This window comes from Capricornis sumatraensis, chromosome 16 (genome assembly GCF_032405125.1).
Source record: "Capricornis sumatraensis isolate serow.1 chromosome 16, serow.2, whole genome shotgun sequence".
NCBI classification, from domain to species: domain Eukaryota; kingdom Metazoa; phylum Chordata; class Mammalia; order Artiodactyla; family Bovidae; genus Capricornis; species Capricornis sumatraensis.
In genome coordinates this window covers 51,551,704-51,563,736 of record NC_091084.1, presented here as the reverse complement: position 1 = coordinate 51,563,736, position 12,033 = coordinate 51,551,704, and the positions used below count along the sequence as shown (strand labels likewise).

At 41.4% G+C, this 12,033-nt stretch overlaps 2 pseudogenes; both read left to right on the top strand.

The window, feature by feature from the left end:
- The first annotated feature begins 1,913 nt into the window (after positions 1–1,913).
- LOC138092200 (olfactory receptor 52B4-like) lies at positions 1,914–2,871 on the top strand (annotated as a pseudogene).
- Positions 2,872–3,362: 491 nt separating this feature from the next.
- Positions 3,363–6,053, top strand: LOC138092199 (olfactory receptor 52B4-like; annotated as a pseudogene).
- The last annotated feature ends 5,980 nt before the right edge of the window (positions 6,054–12,033 follow it).

The window sequence follows — 12,033 nt, the reverse complement described above, 5'->3', positions numbered from 1 at the left end:
TTTTGCTTTACAATACTGTATTGGTTTTGCCATACATTGACATGAATCAGCCACGGGTGTACATGAGTTCCCAATCCTGAACCCCCTTCCCACCTCCCACCCCATAATCATCTCTCTGGATCATTCCCGTGCACCAGCCCCAAGCATCCTGTATCCTGCATCGAACCTGGACTGGCGATTCGTTTCACATATGATATTATACCTGTTTCAATGCCAGTTTTATAAAGAATGTAAAGTGATCCAATATACAACAAGGGTCCTAAGAATTCAACCAGACATCAGAAAACAGAAGAGATATTGACTTAGACTAAAGACCTTTCTTCAAATATGTTAAAAGCCCTGACAATGACAGAGATCTGTCCTAGACTCCTAAAACAGGACACAGGAAGTAGAACAGGAACCTCTCAGGCAGGTGTGACAAGAGAACTATGGGGCAGGAGCCTCCTGGCCTTGTGTCAGACCAAGGTACTCTAACTTGGTCAGAGAACCAATGTCACAGGGAAATTCACCACTGAGCTTCTTGGTATTTCTGTCTGGCCCCAGTTTAAAAGTTCTTTTTGCTCCTCGCTTTCCCCAATTACTTGGAGCTTTCATAATTTGCCCTCCAGACCAGTCCTGCCTTTGTTGATTTGTGTCATCCTCGTCCTTTTCCTCCCTGCTATTTTTCTGGTTTCCTTTCCTAATCACCTCTGAGTCACACACCTGCCCTAACGTCCCTCTGCTGTCATCCCATCTGTTTTCGTGTGGGAGGTCAGCTGTTCTGGCTGCAAAGAATCTTCTCCAGAGCAGCCATGTGCCCTTGAGGAGAGAGTGCCCTGACTGAGCCAGCTGACTGGACTCCTAGGATTGCTGAATCTGATGGCAGAACATAAATTGGAGTAGATTTTCCTCCTCAGAAAGAAACATCAGGAGTGAAGACTTATTTTTGATAAGCATAAGATACAACTTAGCTACAGAGCGAGAAAGTTTAAAATACTCCTTTGTTAGGGGGAATTAACGTTTGTCTCCAATTCTTCAATGAACCTGCTTGTAGATTGGTTTTCTTTCAAACAAAAGGCCAATAGGACTCAGGCAAATTACTGTTTTTCTATATCCCCAGTTTGTAGTGTGGTGCCTGAAAATTTGTTTCTGCTTCCTGACTGACCAGATTAATGAATGAATGAATGAACACTAAGAACCAGATGACAATATTTCCACCTGCTGAAAAAAATCTTCCAAATGTCAATGCCCTATTTTCTAATTTCAGCCACATCTTAACTTAGGTCCCTAAAGTATAAGCCAGAGGAATGCCTCACCTCAGACACACAGGCCCTGTCATGTTATCCCTTAAAATGTCTCTTGAATCCATTCACAAGTGTATATGAGAGATTTCAAATCTCACATTCATCCATTTGGCCAAATCTCCAGTACTTCCTCCTGTCCTGCTCTCTTCAGTATCCTCTATGCACAGTTGCCTGGATCTGAACAAGCTGTGTTCATGGACATGCTATACTTCTATCTGAATACCCAATTTTCCTCTATTCATTCCTCTTTTTTTCATTCTTCTCCTTATAATAAACTAACCACCAAGGTGAAGTTCAAGTTCAAATTCAAGAAAATTCTTACAACCTTTCCAGATACATATAATGATTTTCACTTAATGTTCATAATCCTCTGTTTGTAGGAGAAATATATACAATCATATGTTTTATTTGATTATCTGGGGATATGCATATCTTTTAATGAGACTATCACTCATTTAAACAGAGAACATATATTATTGACTTTTCATGTTTCTTATTTGCTTGTTCACAGAAGATAGAGTGTGCGAGATAAAAGTCTTTATCACAAAGCCAAAAGTCTTTGTGACTTCACAAAGAATATTCCAGGAAAATTTGGATTTTCATCTCTGTCTGCTCTGTGAGTCTGAGGTGATGTCTCTAAAAGTTGCCCCAGATACACTTGCCTTAAACCACACTGGTGTCAGTCACACAGTCTTCTGCTTGCTGGGCATCCCTGGCCTTCAGGTCCAGCACATGTGGATTTCCATCCCCTTCTTCATTTCCTATGTCCTTGCTTTGTTGGGGGACAACCTCCTCATCTTCATCATTGTTACAAAGTGCAGCCCCCCTGAACGCTATACTTCTTCCTCTTCATGCTGGCTGGAACAGACCTGTCCTCTCCACGTGCACAGTCCCTCAGGCCTTGGCCATCTTCTGGTTCCATGTTGGGGAGATCTCTCTGGATCGCTGCATCACTCAGTTCTTCATCATCCATTGCACTTTCATGTTTGAGTCAGGGATTTTGCTGGTGATGGTATTTGACCGCTACATTGCCATATGCTACCCACTGATATACACCACTATTACATATACATTGATTGGGAAAATTGGTGTTATCATCTTTCTGAGAGGTTATTGTATGATTTTCCCTATAGTATTTCTTTGGAAAAGATTGACTTTCTGCCAAAATAATGTCATCCCACACACCTATTGTGAACACATTGGCTTGGCCAAATATGCTTGTAATGACATTTGAGTGAGCATCTGGTATAGACTCTTTGTTCTAATGTCACCAGTGGTTTTAGATACCCTGCTAATTTTTGTTTCCTGCATGCTGATTCTCTATGCTGTCTTCCACATGTCTTCCCAAGATGCTTGTCAGAAAGCTCTCATCATGTGTGGCTCCCATGTTTGCATCATCATTCTCTTTTATGGACCTGCCATCTTCACAACCCTGACTCAGATGTTTGGTCATCACATTCCACCTCATATTCACATCTTGTTGGCTAATGTCTGCGTTCTGGCTCCACCTATGCTGAACCCCATCATTTATGGGAACAAGATGAAGCAAATCCAACAGCAGATGGCCCACATATTTTTCCCAAAGTAGAAATAACTTTGGAGGACAAAAAGTTTTCAGTTTTTGTATTTATTGATGACATAAGCTATAGAATTGGTGGGTGGAAACAATATGGTAAACTGGATACTAGAAAATAGTGAATTCTATTTCCAGTGGAAGTTCACCAGGAAGTTTTCAGAATTTATATTTTCTGCTGTCAAAGCAACAGAGAATGTGTGTCATGTTTGACTGAGCAAACTTCATCCAGAACTTGTGAGTTTCCAAACTCATGTATCCTTCACATCACTAGATTGATTAGATGATGGATGAGTACTGTGTTTTGCCTTTTAATTTCTTCAACTATTTTTCTTGAGGTTATCATCCTTTGAGATATCTTGTGTCATCCCTGAACATTCACATACAAAGAGTACAATTTTCCAGTTATGTAGGATGAATAACTTCTAGAGATCTAATAGATATCATTTTAACTATAGTTACTAATATTCTTGGGTTGGCCAAGAAGTTCATTTGGATTTCCCTATATGATATTGGGCTTCTCAGGTGGTGCTAGAGGTAAAGAACCTTCTTAACGGTGCCAGAGACATAAGAGATGTGGGTTAGACCCCTAGGTTGGGAAGATCCCCTTCTTGGAGGAAGGCATGGAAACCCATACCAGCATTCTTGCCTGGAGTATCCCATAGAAAGAGGAGATGGAAGGCTATAGTTCATAGAGTTGCAAAGAGTCAGACATGACTGAAGTGACTTAGCATGATCACCCACCTAGAGCCAGACAACCTGGAATGTGAAGTCAAGTGGGCCTTAGAAAGCATCACTACGAACAAAGCTAGTGGAGGTGATGGAATTCCAGTTGAGCTGTTTCAAATCCTGAAAGATGATGCTGTGAAAGTGCTGCACTCAATATGCCAGCAAATCTGGAAAACTCAGCAGTGGCCACAGGACTGGAAAAGGTCAGTTTTCATTCCAATCCCAAAGAAAGGCAATGCCAAAGAATGTTCAAACTATCGCACAATTGCGCTCATCTCACACGCTAGTAAAATAAGCTAAAAATTCTCCAAGGCAGGCTTCAACAGTATGTGAACTGTGAACTTGCAGATGTTCAAGCTGATTTTAGAAAAGGCAGAGGAACCAGAGATCAAATTGCCAACATCTGCTGGATCATGGAAAAAGCAAGAGAGTTCCAGAAAAACATCTATTTCTGCTTTATTGACTATGCCAAAAGCTTTGACTGTATGGATCACAATAAACTGTGGAAAATTCTGAAAGAGATGCGAATACCAGACGACCTGATTTGCCTCTTGAGAAACCTATATACAGGTCAAGAAGCAACAGTTAGAACTGGACATGGAACAACACACTGATATTGGGCTTCTCAGGTGGTGCTAGAAGTAAAGAACCTTCCTAACAGTGCCAGAGACATAAGAGATGTGGGTTCGACCCCTAGGAAATAGGAAATAGGAAAAGGAGTACGTCAAGGCTGTATATTGTCACCCTGCTTATTCAACTTCTATGCAGAGTACATCATGAGAAACGCTGGACTAGAAGAAACACAAGCTGGAATCAAGATTGCTGGGAGAAATATCAATAACCTCAGATATGCAGATGACACCACCCTTATGGCAGAAAGTGAAGAGGTGCTAAAAAGCCTCTTGATGAAAGTGAAAGAGGAGAGTGAAAAAGTAGGCTTCAAGCTCAACATTCAGAAAACGAAGATTATGGCATCCGGTCCCATCACTTCATGGGAAATAGATGGGGAAACAGTGGAAACAGTGTCAGACTTTATTTTTGGGGGCTCCAAAATCACTGCAGATGGTGATTGCACCCATGAAATTAAAAGACGCTTACTCCTTGGAAGAAAAGTTATGACCAACCTAGGTAGCATATTCAAAAGCAGAGACATTACTCTGCCGACTAAGATCCATCTAGTCAAGGCTATGGTTTTTCCTTTGGTCATGTATGGATGTGAAATTTGGACTGCGAAGAAGGCTGAGCGCTGAAGAATTGATGCTTTTGAACTGTGGTGTTGGAGAAGACTCTTGAGAGTCCCTTGGACTGCAAGGAGATCCAACCAGTCCATCCTAAAGGCGATCAGTCCGGGGTGTTCTTTGGAAGTAGTGATGCTAAAGCCAAAACTCCAATACTTTGGCCACCTGTTGTGGAGTTGACTCATTGGAAAAGACTCTGATGGGGGAGGGATTGGGGGCAGGAGGAGAAGGGGAGGACAGAGGATGAGATGGCTGTATGGCATCACCGACCCGATGGACAAGAGTTTGTGTGAACTTCGGGAGTTGGTGATGGACAAGGAAGCCTGGCGTGCTGCAATTCATGGGGTTGCAAAGAGTTGGACATGACTGAGTGACTGAACTGAGCTGAATTTGATATAATTAAGCAGAAAACCTAGCAAAACATATATAACTTGTATTTCTCTTTGTCTCTATTAGGAGAAATTCAGGATAAGTCCACATTAACCTGTCTTAGGACTGGATGACTTCAACCACACTGATGTTAACCATATAGTCTTCTATCTGCTGGGCATTCCAGGCCGAGAAGACCTACACATGTGGATTTCCATCCCCTTCTTCATCCCCTATCTTTGCCCTCCTTGGAAATGGTCCACTCATCTTCATCGTCCTCATCAAGAGCAGCCTCCATGAACCTATGTATCTTTTCCTCTGCTGGCTGCAGTTGACATTGTCTTTGCCTCCACCACAGAACCCAAGGCATTGGCCATTTTCTGGTACAACAGTTGGGAAATCTCTCTTAATAGCTTCATTGCCCAACTCTACTTTCAGCATTCCTCCTTCATTTCTGAGTCAGGCATCTTGCTAATTATGGCATTTGATTGCTACATTGCAATATGTTACCCACTGAGATATACCACAATACTCACTGACTCTGTGATAGGGAAAATTGGTGTGGCTGTTTTCTTGAGAGCACATTGTATAATTTTCCCCATGGTATTTCTTCTGAAGAGGCTGCATTTTTGCAGAAATAACATCCTCCCACATACATTCTGTGAACACATTGGCTTGGCCAAGTATGCCTGTGATGCCATCCAAGTAAACATCTGGTATGGGTTTTTTGTCTTGATGTCAACAGTGATCCTAGTGATTTGGGAGTGGACAGGTTGTTCTCTGGCAGTCATGTCTAACTCATTAATATTCAGTTCAACTTTGGGAATAGTCAAATGTTATATTAAGTCCCAATCAGATTAAGAAAAAGTAGGCTTTCTGTCTTGGGCTGTTAAGTCTCAAGACATCTCACACATCCCTGGACACTCATGTAAAACCTTCATTTCTTCATATGCTTACTCAAAGTATGATGGGCATGAAGAGGTGCTATACTTCTAACTTTTGGCTTTTGGGGATTGTTTCTCAAAGATCATTCCCCTCAAAATGGTACAGAATAAATGCAGGCTTCCTTACCAGCAACTATTTTCATGTCACTTTCATGCAATCTATGATTCTGTCTCAAGGAACTGCATATCTCTAACTTCTCCATGTTCAGTCATGTTTTCAGGTGTCTTGGTACATTTTTCCTAAATGATCCATTTGCCTGGAATGTCCTCTACTTTTCTTGACCTTTTAATGAATTCACCATTTATCTTTCAAGGCTGAGCTTGGTGTCACCTACCCAGTGAGGTCATTACAACCACTTCATCTCAAGGTGAAGTACTACTTTCTCTACAACATGAGACCATATTGTTTACACTTCTTTTGAAAACATTTTCTTTTATATAAATATTCTATAGAAAAGTAATAAGATGAAGATTAAAGTTGCACTTGATTCTACTACACAGAGAAATTTGTTGTTCATTTTGGTGTATAATCACCCAGAATTTATGTGTGTGTGTATATATATATATATATGTATATATATATATATATATATATATATAATTGTAACAACTATAACTACATACATATCCATATCTTAGTTGTGACATATGGCATCTAGTTCCTTGACCAGGGAGCGAACTCAGGCCCCCTGCATTAGGGGTGTGGAGTGTTAGCCACTGGACCACCAGAGAAGTCCCAAGCTTTGCATGATTTTAGCCTTAAGGAAGGATATCAAGATTTTAGACTCATCTGGCACATTGGAAAATTGCTTCTAGAGAAGTTACTATTAATTTTTACTCTTGTCAGAAATGCATGTCAAAATTTGTTGCATCCTTACTAGCTTCCCTAGTTGCTCAGACGTTAAAGAATCTGCCTGCAATGCAGGAGACCTGGGTTTGATTCCTGGGTTGGGAAGATCTCCTGGAGAAGGGAATGGCAACTCACTCCGGTATTCTTGCCTGGAAAATTCCATGGACAGAGGAAACTGGTGGAAACTTAATCTAAAATTAAGTTTAGATTCCATGCTCTTCATTACATTAATAATAAATTTCTTCTTCTTCTGCTGCTGCTAAGTTGCTTCAGTCGTGTTTTGACTCTGGGAACCTATGGACTGTAAACTTCCAGGCTCCTCTGTCCATGGGATTCTCCAGGCAAGAATATTGGAGTGGGTTGCCATGCCCTCCTCCAGGGGATCTTCCTGACTCGGGCTCAAACCTGTGTTTCATATGTCTCCTGCATTGGCAAGCAGGTTCTTTACTACTTGTGCCACCTGGGAAGCCCCAAATTTCTTCTAAGTATTCTCAAATCCTTTAAATCTTTTCCTCCATTCTTTCTGATCCATCCCCACATTATTATAAACCAAATTAACAACTAGATTTAGGTACTCACCAGGGGAGCAGAGTGGTGCCATTAAATGATTATCAACCTAGACTACCAACAGAGCCCAGCAAATTTACACATCTGCTCAAGTCAGCTCATTTTCCCATTCCCACCTAATTAATGCTTCATGTACACACCCTATTCGAACCTTCAACCTTGATTCAAGAACCTACCTATTTAACTTTGACAGAAAATCTTGCCTGTTAAATCAGAACTAATCAGTAAGAAACTCACAGAAATTCAAGACACTAAAATTTAAAACACATCTATATCCAGCACATACATGCACATATCTGCTCCCACCATCATTTTCTTCCATCTTGCTGGAGGAACTGTCTCTCCTATCAAGGAATAATTCCTCTGTTTGTTCTCTGGACACTAATAAGAAATGTTAGGTTGAGCATTCAAAGCCATGAACATGCAAAGAATTATTTGTGCAAAAAATTGCAGTAATTGTATTGTATGGTGGTGGTGGAGGGGGAACACTGAGAAATTAACCAGTAGCTGTCCTGGTGAGGAGAATCCCTTGAGATGTCACATGGAGATATGAAAAATACCCAATATCAGCATACTTCATTAAGGAAATGGAAATTAAAACAACAGTGAAATACCACTACATACCTATTAGAATGGCTAAAACCGAACACCCTGACAGTAAATGTTGTTAAGAATATGGATCAATAGGACTCTTACTCATTGCTGGCAGAAATGAAAAGTGGAAAAAAAAAAAAAGGTAAAGCCACTTTGGAAATCGCTTCTTCAGTTCTTCAGTTTATTACAAAGCTAAACATACTCTTACCACATGGTCTAGCAACCAAGCTTCTTAGCATTTACCCAATGAGTTGACAACTTATGCTTACAGAAAAGCGTACACACAGATATTTACAGAAACTTTATGCATAATTGCCAAATTTTGGAAGCAACCAAACTATCTTTGAACAGGTAAATTGATAAAAAAAACTCTGGTACATACAAATAATGGAATATTATTAAACAATCAAAAGAAGTGAGATCAGTTCAGTTAAGTTCATTTCAGTCGCTCAGTTGTGTCCGACTCTTTGCGATCCCATGAGTCGCAGCACGTCAGGCCTCCCTGTCCATCACCAACTCCCGGAGTTCACTCAGACTCATGTCCATCGAGTCAGTGATCCCATCCAGCCATGTCATCTCCTGTCATCGCCTTCTCCTCCTGCCCCCAATCCCTCCTGGCATCAGAGTCTTTTCCAATGAGTCAACTCTTCGCATGAGGTGGCCAAAGTACTGGAGTTTCAGCTTTAGCATCATTCCCCCCAAAGAAATCCCAGGGCTGATCTCCTTCAGAATGGACTGGTTGGATCTCCTTGCAATCCAAGGGACTCTCAAGAGTCTTCTCCAACACCGCAGTTCAAAAGCATCAATTCTTCAGTGCTCAGCCTTCTTCACAGTCCAACTCTCACATCCATACATGACCAAAGGAAAAACCATAGCCTTGACTAGATGGATCTTAGTCGGCAGAGTAATGTCTCTGCTTTTGAATATGCTACCTAGGTTGGTCATAACTTTTCTTCCAAAGAGTAAGTGTCTTTTAATTTCATGGGTGCAATCACCATCTGCAGTGATTTTGGAGCCCCCCAAAATCAAGTCTGACACTGTTTCCACTGTTTCCCCATCTATTTCCCATGAACTGATGGGACTGGATCCCATGATCTTCGTTTTCTGAATGTTGAGCTTTAAGCCAACTTTTTCGCTCTCTTCTTTCACTTTCATCAAGAGGCTTTTTAGGTCCTCTTCACTTTCTGCCATAAGGGTGATGTCATCTGCATATGTGAGGTTATTGATATATCTCCCGACAATCTTGATTCCAGCTTGTGTTTCTTCCAGCCCAGCGTTTCTCATGATGTACTCTGCACAGAAGTTAAATAAGCAGGGTGACAATATACAGCCTTGATGTACTCCCTTTCCTATTTGGAACCAGTCTGTTGTTCCATGTCCAGTTCTAACTGTTGCTTCCTGACCTGCATACAGATTTCTCAAGAGGCAGGTCAGGTGGTCTGATATTCCTATCTCTTTCAGAATTTTCCACAGTTTATTGTGATCCACACAGTCAAAGGCTTTGGCATCGTCAATAAAGCAGAAATGAATGTTTTTCTGGAACTCTCTTACTTTTTCCATGATCCAGTGGATGTTGGCCATTTGATCTCTGGTTCCTCTGCCTTTTCTAAAACCAGCTTGAACATCAGGAGGTTCACGGTTCACGTATTGCTGAAGCCTGGCTTGCAGAATTTTGAGCATTACTTTACTAGCATGTGAGATGAGTGCAATTGTGCGGTTGTTTGAGCATTCTTTGGCATTGCCTTTCTTTGGAATTAGAATGAAAACTGACCTTTTCCAGTCCTGTGGCCACTGCTGAGTTTTCCAAATTTGCTGGCATATTGAGTGTAGCACTTTCACAGCATCATCTTTCAGGATTTGAAATAGCTCCACTGGAATGCCATCACCTCCACTAGCTTTGTTCGTAGCGATGCTTTCTAAGGCCCACTTGACTTCACATTCCAAGATGTCTGGCTCTAGATTAGTGATCACACCATCATGATTATCTGGGTTGTGAAGATCTTTTTTGTACAGTTCTTCTGTGTATTCTTGCCACCACTTCTTAATATCTTCTGCTTCTGTTAGGTCCACACAATTTCTGTCCTTCATCGAGCCCATCTTTGCATGAAATGTTCCCTTGGTATCTCTAATTTTCTTGAAGAGATCTGTAGTCTTTTCCATTCTGTTCTTTTCCTCTATTTCTTTGCATTAATCGCTGAAGAAGGCTTTCATATCTCTTCTTGCTATTCTCTGGAACTCTGCATTCAGATGCTTATTTCTTTCCTTTTCTCCTTTGTTTTTTGCCTATCTTCTTTTCACAGCTATTTGTAAGGCCTCCTCAGGCAGCCATTTTGCTTTTTTGCATTTCTTTTCTATGGAGATGGTCTTGATCCCTGTCTCCTGTACAATGTCACCAACCTCAGTCCATAGTTCATCAGGCACTCTGTCTATCAGATCTAGGCCCTTAAATCTATTTCTCACTTCCACTGTATAATCATAAGGGATTTGATTTAGGTCATACCTGAATGGTCTAAAGGTTTCCCCTATTTTATTCAGTTTGAGTCTGAATTTGGTAATAAGGAGTTCATGATCTGAGCCACAGTCGGCTCCTGGTCTTGTTTTTGTTGACTGTATAGAGCTTCTCCATCTTTGACTACAAAGAATATAATCCATCTGATTTCAGTGTTGACCATCTGGTGATGTCCATGTGTAGAGTCTTCTCTTGTGTTGTTGGAAGAGGGTGTTTGCTATGACCAGTGCATTTTCTTGGCAAAACTCTATTAGTCTTTGCCCTGCTTCATTCTGCACTCCAAGGCCAAATTTGCCTGTTACTCCAGGTTTTTCTTGACTTCCTACTTTTGCATTCCAGTCCCCTATAATGAAAAGGACATCTTATTTGGGTGTTAGTTCTAAAAGGTCTTGTAGGTCTTCATAGAACCATTCAACTTCAGCTTCTTCAGCATTACTGCTTGGGGCATAGACTTGGATAACTGTGATATTGAATGGTTTGCCTTGGAGACAAGGAGAGATCATTCTGTCGTTTTTGAGATTGCATCCAGGTACTTCATTTCGGACTCTTTTGTTGACCGTGATGGCTACTCCATTTCTTCTGAGGGATTCCTGCTTGCAGTAGTAGATATAATGGTCATCTGAGTTAAAACCACCCATTTCAGTCCATTTTAGTTTGCTGATTCCTAGAATGCTGATGTTCACTCTTGCCATCTTTTGTTTGACCACTTCTAATTTGCCTTGATTCATGGACCTGACATTCCAGGTTCCTATGAAATATTGCTCTTTACAACATCAGACCTTGCTTCTAGCACCAGTCACATCCACAGCTGTGTACTGTTTTTGCTTTGGCTCTATCCCGTCATTCTTTCTGGAGTTATTTCTGCAATGATCTCCAGTTGCATATTGGGCACCTAATGACCTGGGGAGTTCCTCTTTCAGCATCCTATCATTGTGCCTTTTCATACTGCTCATGCGGTTCTCAAGGCAAGAATACTGAAGTGGTTTGCCATTCCCTTCTCCAGTGGAGCACATTCTGTCAGACCTCTCCACCATGACCTACCTGTCTTGTGTTGCCCAGCGGGCATGGTTGGTTTCATTGAGTTAGACAAGGCTGTGGTCCTAGTGTGATTAGATTGACTAGTTTTCTGTGATTATGGTTTCAGTGTGTCTGCCCTCTGATGCCCTCTTACAACACCTACCATCTTACTTGGGTTTCTTTTACCATGGGCGTGGGGTATCTCTTCATGGCTGCTCTAGCAAAGCACAGCTGCTGCTCCTTACCTTGGACGAGGGGTATCTCCTTAGCACCGCCCTTCCTGACCTTCAACATGGGATAGCTCCTCTAGGCCCTCCTGCGCCCATACAGCCACTGGTCCTTGGGTTGTTCTTCCCGGCC